Raw genomic sequence first — 12,875 nt, forward strand, 5'->3', positions numbered from 1 at the left:
GGAAAGGCAGTTTGGCAGTACCAGGGTCTGTGCTACAGACCACTGGGATCATGGGATTGAGCCAACTATGCCAGGATGGCATAGAGGGGGCAATTCCATGATCATAGACATGTTACATGGCCATATTCGGAGTTACCATTGTGAAGCCACAGATAGGTAGTGACCTATATGTAGTGCACGCGTGTAATGGTGTCCCCGCACTCACAAAGTCCGGGGAATTGGCCCTGAACAATGTGGGGGCACCTTGGCTAGTGCCAGGGTGCCCTCACACTAAGTAACTTTGCACCTAACCTTTACCAGGTAAAGGTTAGACATATAGGTGACTTATAAGTTACTTAAGTGCAGTGTAAAATGGCTGTGAAATAACGTGGACGTCATTTCACTCAGGCTGCAGTGGCAGGCCTGTGTAAGAATTGTCAGAGCTCCCAATGGGTGGCAAAAGAAATGCTGCAGCCCATAGGGATCTCCTGGAACCCCAATACCCTGGGTACCTCAGTACCATATACTAGGGAATTATAAGGGTGTTCCAGTAAGCCAATGTAAATTGGTAGAATTGGTCACTAGCCTGTTAGTGACAATTTGAAAGAAATGAGAGAGCATAACCACTGAGGTTCTGGTTAGCATAGCCTCAGTGAGACAGTTAGGCATCACACAGGGAACACATACATATAGGCCACAAACTTATGAGCACTGGGGTCCTGGCTAGCAGGGTCCCAGTGACACATAACAAACATACTGAAAACATAGGGGTTTCACTATGAACACTGGGCCCTGGCTAGCAGGATCCCAGTGAGACAGTGAAAACACCCTGACATACACTCACAAACAGGCAAAAAGTGGGGGTAACAAGGCTAGAAAGAGGCTACTTTCTCACACTGGCCTCCTGGGCAGTGACTCTGGAGGTGGCCTCCTGGCCAGTGACGATTGGGCTGGCCTCCTGGGCAGTGACTCTGGTGGTGGCCTCCTGGCCAGTGACGATTGGGCTGGCCTCCTGGGCAGTGACTCTGGCGTGGCCTCCTGGCCAGTGACGATTGGGCTGGCCTCCTGGGCAGTGACTCCGGCGGTGGCCTCCTGGCCAGTGACGATTGGGCTGGCGGTGGCCTCCTGGGCAGCGGGGATGATGGCAGTCTTCTCTGCGGTGCTGCTCTTCCCAGACTTTGGAGATTTCTTCTGCCCCTTCCCCACCTTGGAAGGAGTCACAGCTGAGTCGACACTACCCCCGGGACCCTTGTGAGTGGCTTTGCTGGCTGGAGTCTTCCCACTCTCCCGCTGGGCACTGTCCAATTTCTGGTGCTTCACAGGGGGGGACTGGCTGTGCTGTGGCTCCGTGCCACACTGGCTGGCCTGGTGGCCGGTGCACTCCACATACCTGTCACAGGCACTACTGGTCCCGGTGATTTTTTGGCTGAGGTGCTAGTACGGGACCTATGAGTTGGAGGGGGGTGGGAAAGAGGTCAAGGTTGGCCAGGAAAAGCTTCTTAGGAACACTGGGACGGGTAGCTGGAGGGGGTTTGGGAGTGGAGGAAGAGGTAGTGGTTGTAGGAGGTGTACGTTTGGTGACTTTGGGTGAAGGTGCATGGGCTGGAGGCTGTCGTGAGGTGGATGGCTGTTGGGTGGGTGTGTGCCTGCGTTTGTTTATCTTCGGAGGGGGCGTCACAGACACACTGGGAGAGGACACAGGGGACGTGTAAATAGGAGTGGGGGTGGTGACTGCACGTGAGCGGGGTGTGGTGGTGGGTGTGCTGGTGCGGGACGTAGTGGCTGTAGTGGTAGTGCATGCAGGTGAGAGTGTAGACGAGACTGGGAGGGAGGAGGGAGACGACGAGGAGGGGGACACAGTGGAGGCAGTGGATGTTGGTGTGTCTGTATGTGTGTGATGCTTGCGTGAGTGCCTGTGGGATGTGTGGTGCTTATGTTTGCCTGAGCTTCCCTTGTGTGGTGAGGTGTGTGCAGGCTGGTCTGATGGTGTGCTTGGGATAGGCTGGGGTACAGGGGATTGGTTCTGGGTGGAGGAAGTTGGAGGGGGGAGGCTAGAGACAGGGACAATGGCTGCCATCAGTGCTGAGGCCAGAGTTTGCAGGGTTCAATGAAGGGCAGCCTGACCAGAATGAATGCCCTCCAGGAATGCATTTGTGTGTTGCAATTCCCTTTCTACACCCTGGATGGCATTCAAAATGGTAGACTGCCCAACAGGGACCTGAGGAGGTCAATGGCCTCCTCACTGAGGGCAGCAGAGGTGACAGGGGCTGAGGTGCTTGGGGCGAAGGTGATGCCCACCCTCCTGGGTGAGTGGGCACGGGGCGAAGGCTGCGGGGCTGCTGGGGGGGGGGTGCTGGCAGGGGGGGTGGCGGCTCTACCTGTAGAAGTGGGGGGCACAGATTTTGCCGCCACCACAAGGGAGCTCCCATTGGAGGACGAGTCTGTGTCGCTGGTTGCTGATCCTGTCCCCGCCGTGAAGCTCCCCTCGCCCTCCGTCCCACTGGTGTATTCCGAGTCCGTGGTGTGGCCCTCCATGGCCATGTGGGATGCAGCTCCCTCGTGCTCCGCTGCCACTGTACCTCTGCCTGATGATGCTGATACACACAAGAACAGGGAGACCACAAAAAGGGGGGGGGGACAGAAGAAAGACAGGTTGAGTGCATGGCTTACCGCTACCGTTGGCGGACAATACAGACACAGCAGCCCCCTGCACTACGTCGCGCTGTTGAGCTCTACAGATGCAATTCCTGGGATATGTCCTACATGGCTATGGTCGACATCTGCACACATAGATGACACAGGGGCATGTATACCTGTACTTGGCACTCTACAGAGGTGGGGTGGGGTGCCACATGGCCTGCATTACGGAAGGGCCTAGCCTACGAAACTCGCCCTGGCCTAGGGAAACCACAGCCCTCCTCCCTCACCCAGACACCTTCACTGCGCGCAAAGTCCGCTGAATTATGTTGTACTCACCCCCTTGTGTCTGCTGTGATGCCCTCAAGCGCCCATCCAACTCAGGGTAGGCCACCGCCAGGATCCGGAACATAAGGGGGGTCATGGTGCGACGGGCACCCCTCCCACGTTGGGAGGCCATCCCCAGCTGAGTCTCCGCCGTCTTCTTGCTCCAGCGGCGAATGTCCTCCCATCTTTTCCGGCAGTGGGTGCTCCGTCCGTGGTGGACCCCCAGGGTCCGGACGTCCTTGGCGATGGCATGCCAAATATCCTTCTTCTGGTGGGCGCTGACCTACATGACATGTACAGGGGACGAAGAGAAGTCATTACCAACTGCACCGTCGAAGTGAGTGGCCCACATCCCTACCCTTGCCATATGGCACATGCATTCACAGTCCTTCATGCACGCAGAACTGTGCCCCCTTCATTCTTACAACCAGCCCTCTCCACACAGGCATAGCCCATACAACGTTCTCCCTATGTACTTACCTGTTGGTCTGGAGGACCGTAGAGTAGCGTGTACTGGGGGAGGACCCCGTCCACGAGCTTCTCCAACTCCTCTGCAGTGAAGGCAGGGGCCCTTTCCCCAGACGCACAAGCCATTGTCTCTTCCAGACCGAGGTCACAGCAGCACTTGCAGTGTAGGTCCTCTCCTGTCGAAGATCAGGTATCGAGTGATTGAACAGATAGAAAATGGCGGTCACGTCCGTGGCGGTGCGTACCATCACCGCCGGCGTACATCGTCATTGGCTCCTGGGACCCATAGGGTCCAATGTTAACCAAGGCAGCATTGCGCCGCGGTCTTCGACCGCCTACCACGACTGTGTACAACGCCAGCGCAGTTACCTCACATCCCATTGTCCCACTTTAGAGGTCAGGCAGCCGCCATTTCAGGGGCCCACATGGCCTAATTACCAACTGCGTCACACAGACCTAGGCCTTGTCGCGCAACACAAATACAGGCCAGATTTTGTATATGAATGGTGTTCTGTGTAGACTATGGGTACATACCTCTGAGTTGTTTGACTCTGTGGTCGCTGTTGTCATTCCTAGGCACCGTCCGCTGGGACATGTGAGGAGATGACGGAATCCTCCAGTGTACCAACCGCTGGTGGACCTGTCGACAATGGAGGAAAGACGTTTGATCATCACCTACAGGTTTGACCGTGCCACAATCCAGGAACTGTGTGCCCAGTTGGAGCCAGACCTGATGTCAGCAATCCGCCATCCCACAGGGATCCCCCCTCAAGTGCAGGTGCTATCAGTGCTCCATTTCCTTGCAAGTGGGTCATTTCAAACAACAGTGGCCATTACATCAGGGATGTCCCAGCCTATGTTTTCCAATGTGTTGTCCAGAGTGTTGTCTGCCCTGCTGAAACACATGCGGAGCTACATCGTTTTCCCTCAGGTGGAGGATTTGCCTACAGTTAAAGGTGACTTCTTTGCCTTTGGACATATCCCCAACATCATAGGTGCCATTGATGGGACCCATGTAGCTCTGGTCCCCCCCACAGGAGTGAACAGGTGTACAGGAACCGGAAGAGTTATCATTTGATGAATGTACAGATAGTATGTTTAGCAGACCAGTACATCTCCCAGGTAAATGCTATGTTCCCAGGCTCTGTGCATGACGCCTACATCCTGCCGAATAGCAGCATCCCTTATGTGATAGGTCAACTCCAGAGGCACCGGGTGTGGCTAGTAGGGGACTCTGGTTACCCCAACCTGTCATGGCTACTGACCCCAGTGAGGAATCCCAGGACCAGGGCAGAGGAACGCTACAATGAGGCCCATGCGCGGACTAGGAGGGTGATCGAACGCACCTTCGGCCTCCTGAAGGCCGGGTTCAGGTGCCTCCATATGACAGATGTTTCCCTATTCTACTCACCAAGGAAGGTGTGCCAGAACATCTTGGCCTGCTGTATGCTTCACAACTTGGCTTTGCGACGACAGGTGCCTTTTCTGCAGGAGGATGGTCCAGATGACGGTGTTGTGGCAGCTGGACAGTGATGAGGAGGAAGCAGAGGAAGAAGACATTGTCAACAGGGACTCAGTTATCCAGCAATATTTCCAGTGACACACAGGTGAGAACACATTACTGCCTACTACAAGTACTTTCACACTTCTACCTCTATCCTGTCTGTCGATTTCAACCAGTATATGGTAACTGAGTTGTACATTTCCCTTAAGGTTTCACAGGTGTGGTTTCCAACGTGTGTCATCTGCTTAGATTCCTCATGGACTTGAGATGTGTGACATAGGTATGTTGACATTACATTTGAAAACACATTTTGTCACTGTCATTGCTAATGCACATTTTCGAAATCACAGACTGACTCCAGATTGTTTTGTGGTTCAAGGATGTTTATTTTAGTGCTCAATATTGGAGGGGGGTTGTACAATGGTGAGGGGTGATGGTGGAGGAATGTCCATGGCAGAGTCCAGTCTATTAGTCTCACAGGTGCATTGCCCATATGGGCATAGGAAGTGGAGCTGGGGCAGTTCCAATTTGGACAGGGTTACAAAGTGGGACAGTAGGATGACAATCAGGGTGGTCTCATTTCTTGGCGGGGGTCATGGCATTGTGCTCTGTCTTGTTCCTGGATCTCAGGGACCGTTTGCGGGGTGGTTCTCCGTCTGCAGGGGGTGGGGTGCTGGTGTGGTGGTCCTGTGGCGGGGCGTCCTGTCCACTAGTGCCGGCAGAGGTGGTGGGCAGTTCATCGTCCATGCTAGTGTCAGGGGCCCCTTGGAGTGCCACAGTGTCCCTCCTGGTGTTAAGTATCTCCTTCAGCACCCCTACGATGGTGCCCAGGGTGGAGCTGATGGTTCTGAGTTCCTCCCTGAGCCCCAAATACTGTTCCTCCTGCAGCCGCTGGGTCTCCTGAAACTTGGCCAGTACCGTTGCCATCGTCTCCTGGGAGTGGTGGTATGCTCCCATGATGGAGGAGAGGGCCTCTTGGAGAGTGGGTTCCCTAGGCCTCTCCGCCCCCTGTCGCACAGCAGCCCTCCCAGTTCCCCTGTGTTCCTGTGCCTCCGTCCCCTGGACTGTGTGCCCACTACCACTGCCCCCAGGTCCCTGTTGTTGTTGGGGTGGTGGGTTATCCTGGGTTCCCTGAAGTGGTGGACACACAGCTGATTGACGTGTCCTGGGGACGGAGGTATGGGCCCGCTGGGTGGGTGCTGTGCTGGTGTTACCAGAGGGTGGAAGGTCTGTGGTGGCCTGTGACTGGGTGTGGGGAACCGAATGTCCCGAGGCCCACGATGGTCCGGGCTGGTCATCTGGATCCAGTTGGACAGAGCTGCTGTCATCACTGTGGGTCTCTTCTGTGGGTGGGGTGGAGATGTCTGGACCCTCCTGTCTGGTGACGTTGGGTAGTGGTCCTGCAGGGGTATAAAAGCATGATTATTGCATCTGTGTGTGTCATGGTGGGCAATGGGTGGGTGAACATGTACCCCAGTGCCAGCATTCCTGTGTGGGGGCTTGTGTAATGATGGTTGAGGGGGATGTTATGGGTATGTGCAGTGGGCATGCTTTAGTGATGGGTGTCCATGCTTTGTTGTGTCATGCAGGGCTTGGTGTTGGGATGTGTGGTTTGTGTTATTAATACATTTGTGAGGAGTTGGAGTGATGGGGAGGGGGTGAGGGTGGGGGTGTGTGATAGCATGCAGGTAGGGTGGGGGATATGATAGTTAAGATTTGACTTACCAGAGTCCATTCCTCCACCGACTCCTGCGAGGCCCTCAGGATGCAGAATAGTCAAGACCTGCTCCTCCCATGTTGTTAGTTGTGGGGGAGGAGGTGGGGGTCCGCCGCCAGTCCGCTGTACCACGATGTTGTGTCTTGAGACCACGGAACGCACATTCCCCCGTAGGTCGTTCCACCTCTTCCTAATGTCGTCCCGATTTCTTGGGTGCTGTCCCACTGCATTGACCCTGTCGACAATTCTTCGCCATAGCTCCATCTTCCTAGCTATGGAGGTGTGCTGCACCTGTGATCCAAATAGCTGTGGCTCTACCCGTACGATTTCCTCCACCATGACCCTGAGCTCCTCCTCCGAGAACCTGGGGTGTCTTTGCCGTGCCATGGGGTGGTGTAGGTGATGTGTGGGGTGGTGTATGTGGTGATAAGTGTGGTGATATGTAGTGGTGTGTGGTCTTTTGTGCGTGGAAGTAGTGTGGGTGATGGTGTTGTGTGCCTGTGGCTGCTAGTTTGTGGATGGTGGTGTCTCTCTCTGGCCTTCTTTCTGAATTTTTGGTCGTAGAGGTTTGTGGGTGATGTGGGTGTGTGTTTTATATTGTATTGGATTTGTGGGAGTGGTGTGTGTATGTGTATCAGGTGTGTGTATTTTGAATTGTCCAATGTGGCTGTGTTTTGTAAGAGTGTGTGTATTTTGAGCGCGGCGGTGTGCACCGCCAATGGAATACCGCGGTTGAAAGACCGCCGCGTGGATTCGTGGGTCGTGATAGCATGGGCGTATTTCTGTTGGCATGACAGTGGAGGTTTTGTTTTCGCCAGTTTATCACTGACCTTTGTTTTGGCGGACTTGTGTGGGTGTCTGAATTTTGTCGGATTTCGGGATGTGGGTCGTAATAGCTGTGGCGGAATTCCGCGGCGGTGTGTTGGCGGTCTTCTGCACGGCAGTAAGCAGCTTTTACCGCCAATGTTGTAATGACCCCCTAAGTTTGTTTTAGGGATAAACTGGATGTCCAACATTTATATAGACATATCAAACACATTCATAGGTTGACCATCATCCATCCCTAAAGACACTTCTGGTAAATCTTCATAAATTCTTCTCCCTTCAGTTCCTAGATGATGCAGAAGAACAGCTTCTTTTCTAACAGGACTATAGCGATTACCACCAATTGCTAAGATATAGGTTAGAAATATATTTTTCCACTGTTTCTATGGTATGGGAGGTTCACCTGGTGTTGAAAGAAAAGGTGGTAGTGATGCCATGCTTTGATCCCCCATTTTTTTCCTTTACCTAAATAACATCAATTAAATATAATAAACTAATATAATTAATTAAAATAATAAACTAATATAACAAGTTATAATAACAAGTTATAAAAACAAACTCAAATAACAAACTCCTTCTCCTTGCTGTTGCTAGTCCTCTTTTTATTACTATTTCTCTTCTACTCATTGTTGTTAGTCCTCTTTCTATTGCCATTTCCTGGTTCCAAATGAATTTAGTCTGTCTTCCGTGTACGAGGCTGAACAGCATTGCATCCAGCAAGTATTGAAATCCGATGATGTCCGTATCACGTTTCACCGTGCGGTACCTTCAGGTTTCACAAACTGTATTTCGCGCACACTGCGCTTAAAAACAAGTGCTTTCACTGGCGATAGCCTGGCGCTGCTCACATTATGTGTTCCACTGCGCGACAACCTTGCACTGCCCACAGTACGTGTTCACCACGTGACAGCCTCGCTCTGCCTGCTGCTGTTACCTCGCACACAATGCACTTGAGAAATTTGTTAGTACTGTGGCTCGCACTCGAAGTGCTGTGTTTTTGAAAAAACAACGCTTGCACGAGTATAGAAACAGTCCTTAAAATAACTTTTAAAGATTCCAGCTTTGATCGAATAACTTTAAGTCGCTTATATTGCCATTTCAAATAAGTTGGATAAACTTGCCTTAAAAACGTACTCTTCCAACTGTGTCAACCATTGAAGATCGAGGTTTCCAGGGGTAGAGTTGTCCTTTAATATTAATCCGCCCCCTGCGCAGATAGGTCCCTCGTTGCCAGTATAAAGATGAGGACACGTGATACTTCTTTATTTCTTTATTTCATTCAGGTTAAGAGTACACAACATCTCCAGCAGAGCTCCTCTCCCTCAGCTCTCTTTTCTCCTCTTCCAATCTCCCTTCAACATTCCATATGACCTCACAGAACCCATGGCATTCTAAATCACTGTCCTGGTTCACAAGACATCTCCACACATAGCTATATAGAGATCAGAAGGGGGTGATGTATCGAAGGGTCAGTTATGCTAAAGGGGGCGGGGAAGGCCAGGGGAAAGGATGACATGTGAGGTGAAGGTAAAGGAGGTGGTGTGAGGGGGGGGGCAGTCCAGCTGGCGAAGTGTGTGTGTAGAGGTGATGGGAGTAGTCAGGGTGAGTAGAAGGCGGGCCCGTGTAGGCAAATGTAAGAGCCTGAGGGTATTAGTATGCCGTGCCATCTTGCTCAATCTCTGATGGCGTTAGAAATGGTTCCCAGGTAGTTAAGAAGGCATCGAGATTATCTTGTAGGCTATAGGCGTTCGAATGTCGCAGTCTGGTACATTATCCTGAGCCATTCGTCATGGGTAGGGGAATTCGGGGAGCACCAGATGCAGAGTTTCGCTGTGGTGAGAGCGGTGTGCAGTAAGTGGGCTTGCGGGCAAGTCAGTGTAGAGGTGTTCCTAGTTTCATGTAAAAAGATTAAGGAGCACAAGAGTGGGATTTGTAGAGGGAGAGTCTCTTGTAGTGTTTGTTCCACCTCGGTAGGTTGCTACAGAAGGGCAGTCACATATGACGTGTATCAGGTTGCAGTGGGTGACAGGACATCACCAGCACTTGGCATGGGGTATTAGTCCTGCGGCCCTCAGTTTGGTCAGGGTCTAGTACCAGTCCTGTAATGTTGTGAATAAGCAGAATTTCACATGTGCCTTCCTGGCCCCTCGGTCGCATGCCTCTGTGAGTTCTGCCCAGTCCTCTGGGTCAAATTCTGTTCGAAGTTTTGTTTTCCATGTGATACACAGGGTATTTAAGAGGGGAAGAGAGAAGAGATGGCGTATCATGAGCGTGTGTAACCCCAACATCACACCACAATGTTTGCCCCACACTCATAGGTACAATAGCACCGGGGAAGATAGTATGGGGCATATTTATACACTGTTTACACCGAATTAGCGTCATTTTATTTTTTACTTTAATTCGGTGCAAAACTATCTTCATATTTTTAGTTTGGCCTTCGACCCATCTAGCGGCAAATTTATGGAGTTAAAATCATTTTTTGGAAGTGGAAGTCTACCTTGCCTTAATAAGATGCAAAGTAGGCGTTCCCGTGCAAAAAAATTACTCCATGCCCTTAACGCCATATTTATACTCCTGTGCAAAAACAGTGCACGGGAAGGAGGAGGGGTCAAAAAATGGTGCAAAGCTTGCTTTGCCCCATTTTTTAACGCCTGGGTCAGGTCAGGTGTTAGGGGACCTGTGGGCCTATTTCCATGGTGGAACACCATGGAATAAGCCCAGAGGTGCCCTCCCCAGCCCCCATGGATGCCCCCCCCCAACATCAGACGGACTGTATAGGATGGGGGAACCACATCCCAGGTAAGTACAGGTAAGTATTGCATTTTTTTAAAGTGCCATAGGGGGCTCTGAAATGGGCCCCCCTACATGGCACTGGGTGCAATGGCCATTCCCAGGGGACCCTGGTTCCCTGTGCTGGCCACTGGGTTGGTGGGCATGACTCCTGTCTTTTCTAAGACAGGAGTCATGTGGTATGGATGGTTTTGCATTAGAAAATTAGTCTAGGCAGGTAAGAGTCTTTCTTTTTACTCTAACCTGCCTAATGCCATTTTTTGGTGCAAAACCCCCTTCTTCCGTAGTGCCAGACCCACCCGACTAACTTCATGTTTTTTTACGCTAGCCCACCCTTTGCACCGGCTTGCACCATTCCATAAATATGGTGCCAGGCTGGTGCACAAAAATGGTGCAAACCGGTGCTAAACCTTTTGGTGCAAAACTGCGTTAGTGCAGTTTTGCACAAAAAAGTATAAATCAGGGCCTATGTGTCATGGGCAAGGTCTCAGGCTTTGATTAAGGCAGTGCCATAATTGCATGTATTTCCAGGCATGATGGGAGGAGAGCCTGAATTCTGCCTCCAGTATATCAAAAGGTTTGAGGGACCCGGCAGCAACGATCTGTCCCAAGTGTGTAATACCTGCATCCCGACATTCCCTCCAGTCCAGCATTTTGCCTCCTATACAGAGCCTTGTGTTACCCTAGAGTGGTGCGTGTAGGTGTGTGTCCACACTGAATAAACTAGGGTGGGCGTGTTGCCAGGTTTTTGTCATTGCTTGCACAATCAGGTTGGAAGTCCGAATCCTGGCCTTGTCTGCGCCGTATTTCAAGCCTGTGCCCTGCGAACTACCCATGAGCTCGTATTCTATTTGGACCCATTGTGGTGGGTCTACTGTCACCGGCATCAAGTAACTGAGCTGTGAGAAATGTAGGGCCAGCAAGTGATGTTTCACAGAGGGTAGGCCAAGATCTCCGCAGGAGTGGTGGGCAATCAGTTTAGCGGAAGAGAGGCAGGGTCTTGCCGTGCCCCAGACAAATTAGCGTATGCTTCGGTTGATGTTGCATAACATGAGGAGCAGAGTGAGCAGGGGCAGCATGCCTAGGACTTAGGTAAAGCGGGGCAGGGTCACCATGCACCCTGCCCCAGAGGGAAAGACCGTGGTGTGTCCATTTCGCAAAGTCCTTGTGGGTGCTTTTGGGCAGCAGGTCTAAATTGTCGGCCACAACCCGTTCCAGGCCCCTATTTAGGTACATGCCCAGGTACTTGAGGCGTGATGGTGTCCCCGGACGGGAAACGTCCCAACTGCCACTTTGGTAGTGTGACGCGATAGTGGTAGTGCCTGGCCAGTTGATCCTATAACCTGAGAACGATGCACAGTCAAAAAGAAGATCCCATAGCCTTGGGAGAGAGTGCTGGGGATTTATAAGAGTAAGCAAGATGTCGTCTGCATAGAGATATATCTTGGACATACCCTCAGGTACTGGGACCCCTGGGACAGCTGGCTCTTGCCATGTGGCAGCTGCAAGTGGTTCCATGGCTAGAGAAACAAAAGCGAGGAAAGAGGGCATCCCTGCCGGGCACCTTGCTTGACAGGAAAAGCATCAGACACAAAACCCCCGAAGTTCACTTGTGCTGTGGGAGACTCATACAGCCAGTGCACTTATCAATGAATTCGTCACCCAATCCGTCGCCCAATCCAAAATTATGTAACACTCTGAAGAGGTACCACTACTCTATTCTATCGAACGCCTTTTCCATGTCCAGTGACAGGGTGATAGGTTCGGTAGGTAGGTCTTTGGCAAACCATAAAGTGTGTGCAAGTGATACATAGATGATTCCTGGATGAACGACCAGGTGCGAACCCCTCCTGAGAGTAGTTAAAAAGAGATGAGATAACCTTCTGTAATCGGTTAGCTGGGACTCCAGCCAGTATTTTAATATCCCCATTCAATAGGGAAATTGGCCTGTAACTGCCACATACTAGGGGTTCCTGCCTTGTTTGGGTAGGATTGCTATGGTCACCCTGCTGGAAAAGAGCCCAAGGGTGCCAGTCGAGGACGCTTCCTGGAAGGCCTCGTACAGGGAGTCCACAAATTCTGCACCTGTCCATTTATAGAATTCTGCTGGGAATCCGTCCTCACCTAGTGCTTTATGGTATGGGAGTTTGGTGATAGCTTGGACAATTTCTTCCTTGCTAATCTCTCCCTTTAAGAGGTCTCTGCCCTGTGCCGTGAGTGTCGGTAACCGGAGATCCGGTAAGACATTCGGGATTTTCAACTGTTTCAGGGTATGTAGTTCTTGGTAGAAGGTAGCAAACTTATGGACAATGTCCTGGGGGCACGTAATGATATTGCCGGTGGGGTCTTGTATGGCAGGGAGAGCAGCGCGGCTTCCTGCTGGCGTAACTGTGCTGACAGGAGGCGGCCTGCCTTTTCTCTGTGTTCATAATGACGTCCTCTCATTCTCTGAAGGGCTTATTCAGCCTTAGATATGTACAGGGTGTTGAGGGCCATCTTGGCGTGGTCCAGTTTATGGCGGTTCTGTGGGGAGGGGTCAGTGGTATACAGGCGCGTGTAACTCGCTACCTGCGTTTCCAGTTCTGTTTGTTGTGAGCGCCGTTTGACATTGGCAAGAGCCGCATC

The sequence above is a fragment of the Pleurodeles waltl genome, chromosome 3_1, assembly GCF_031143425.1.
Source record: "Pleurodeles waltl isolate 20211129_DDA chromosome 3_1, aPleWal1.hap1.20221129, whole genome shotgun sequence".
In the NCBI taxonomy this organism is placed as follows: Eukaryota; Metazoa; Chordata; class Amphibia; order Caudata; family Salamandridae; genus Pleurodeles; species Pleurodeles waltl.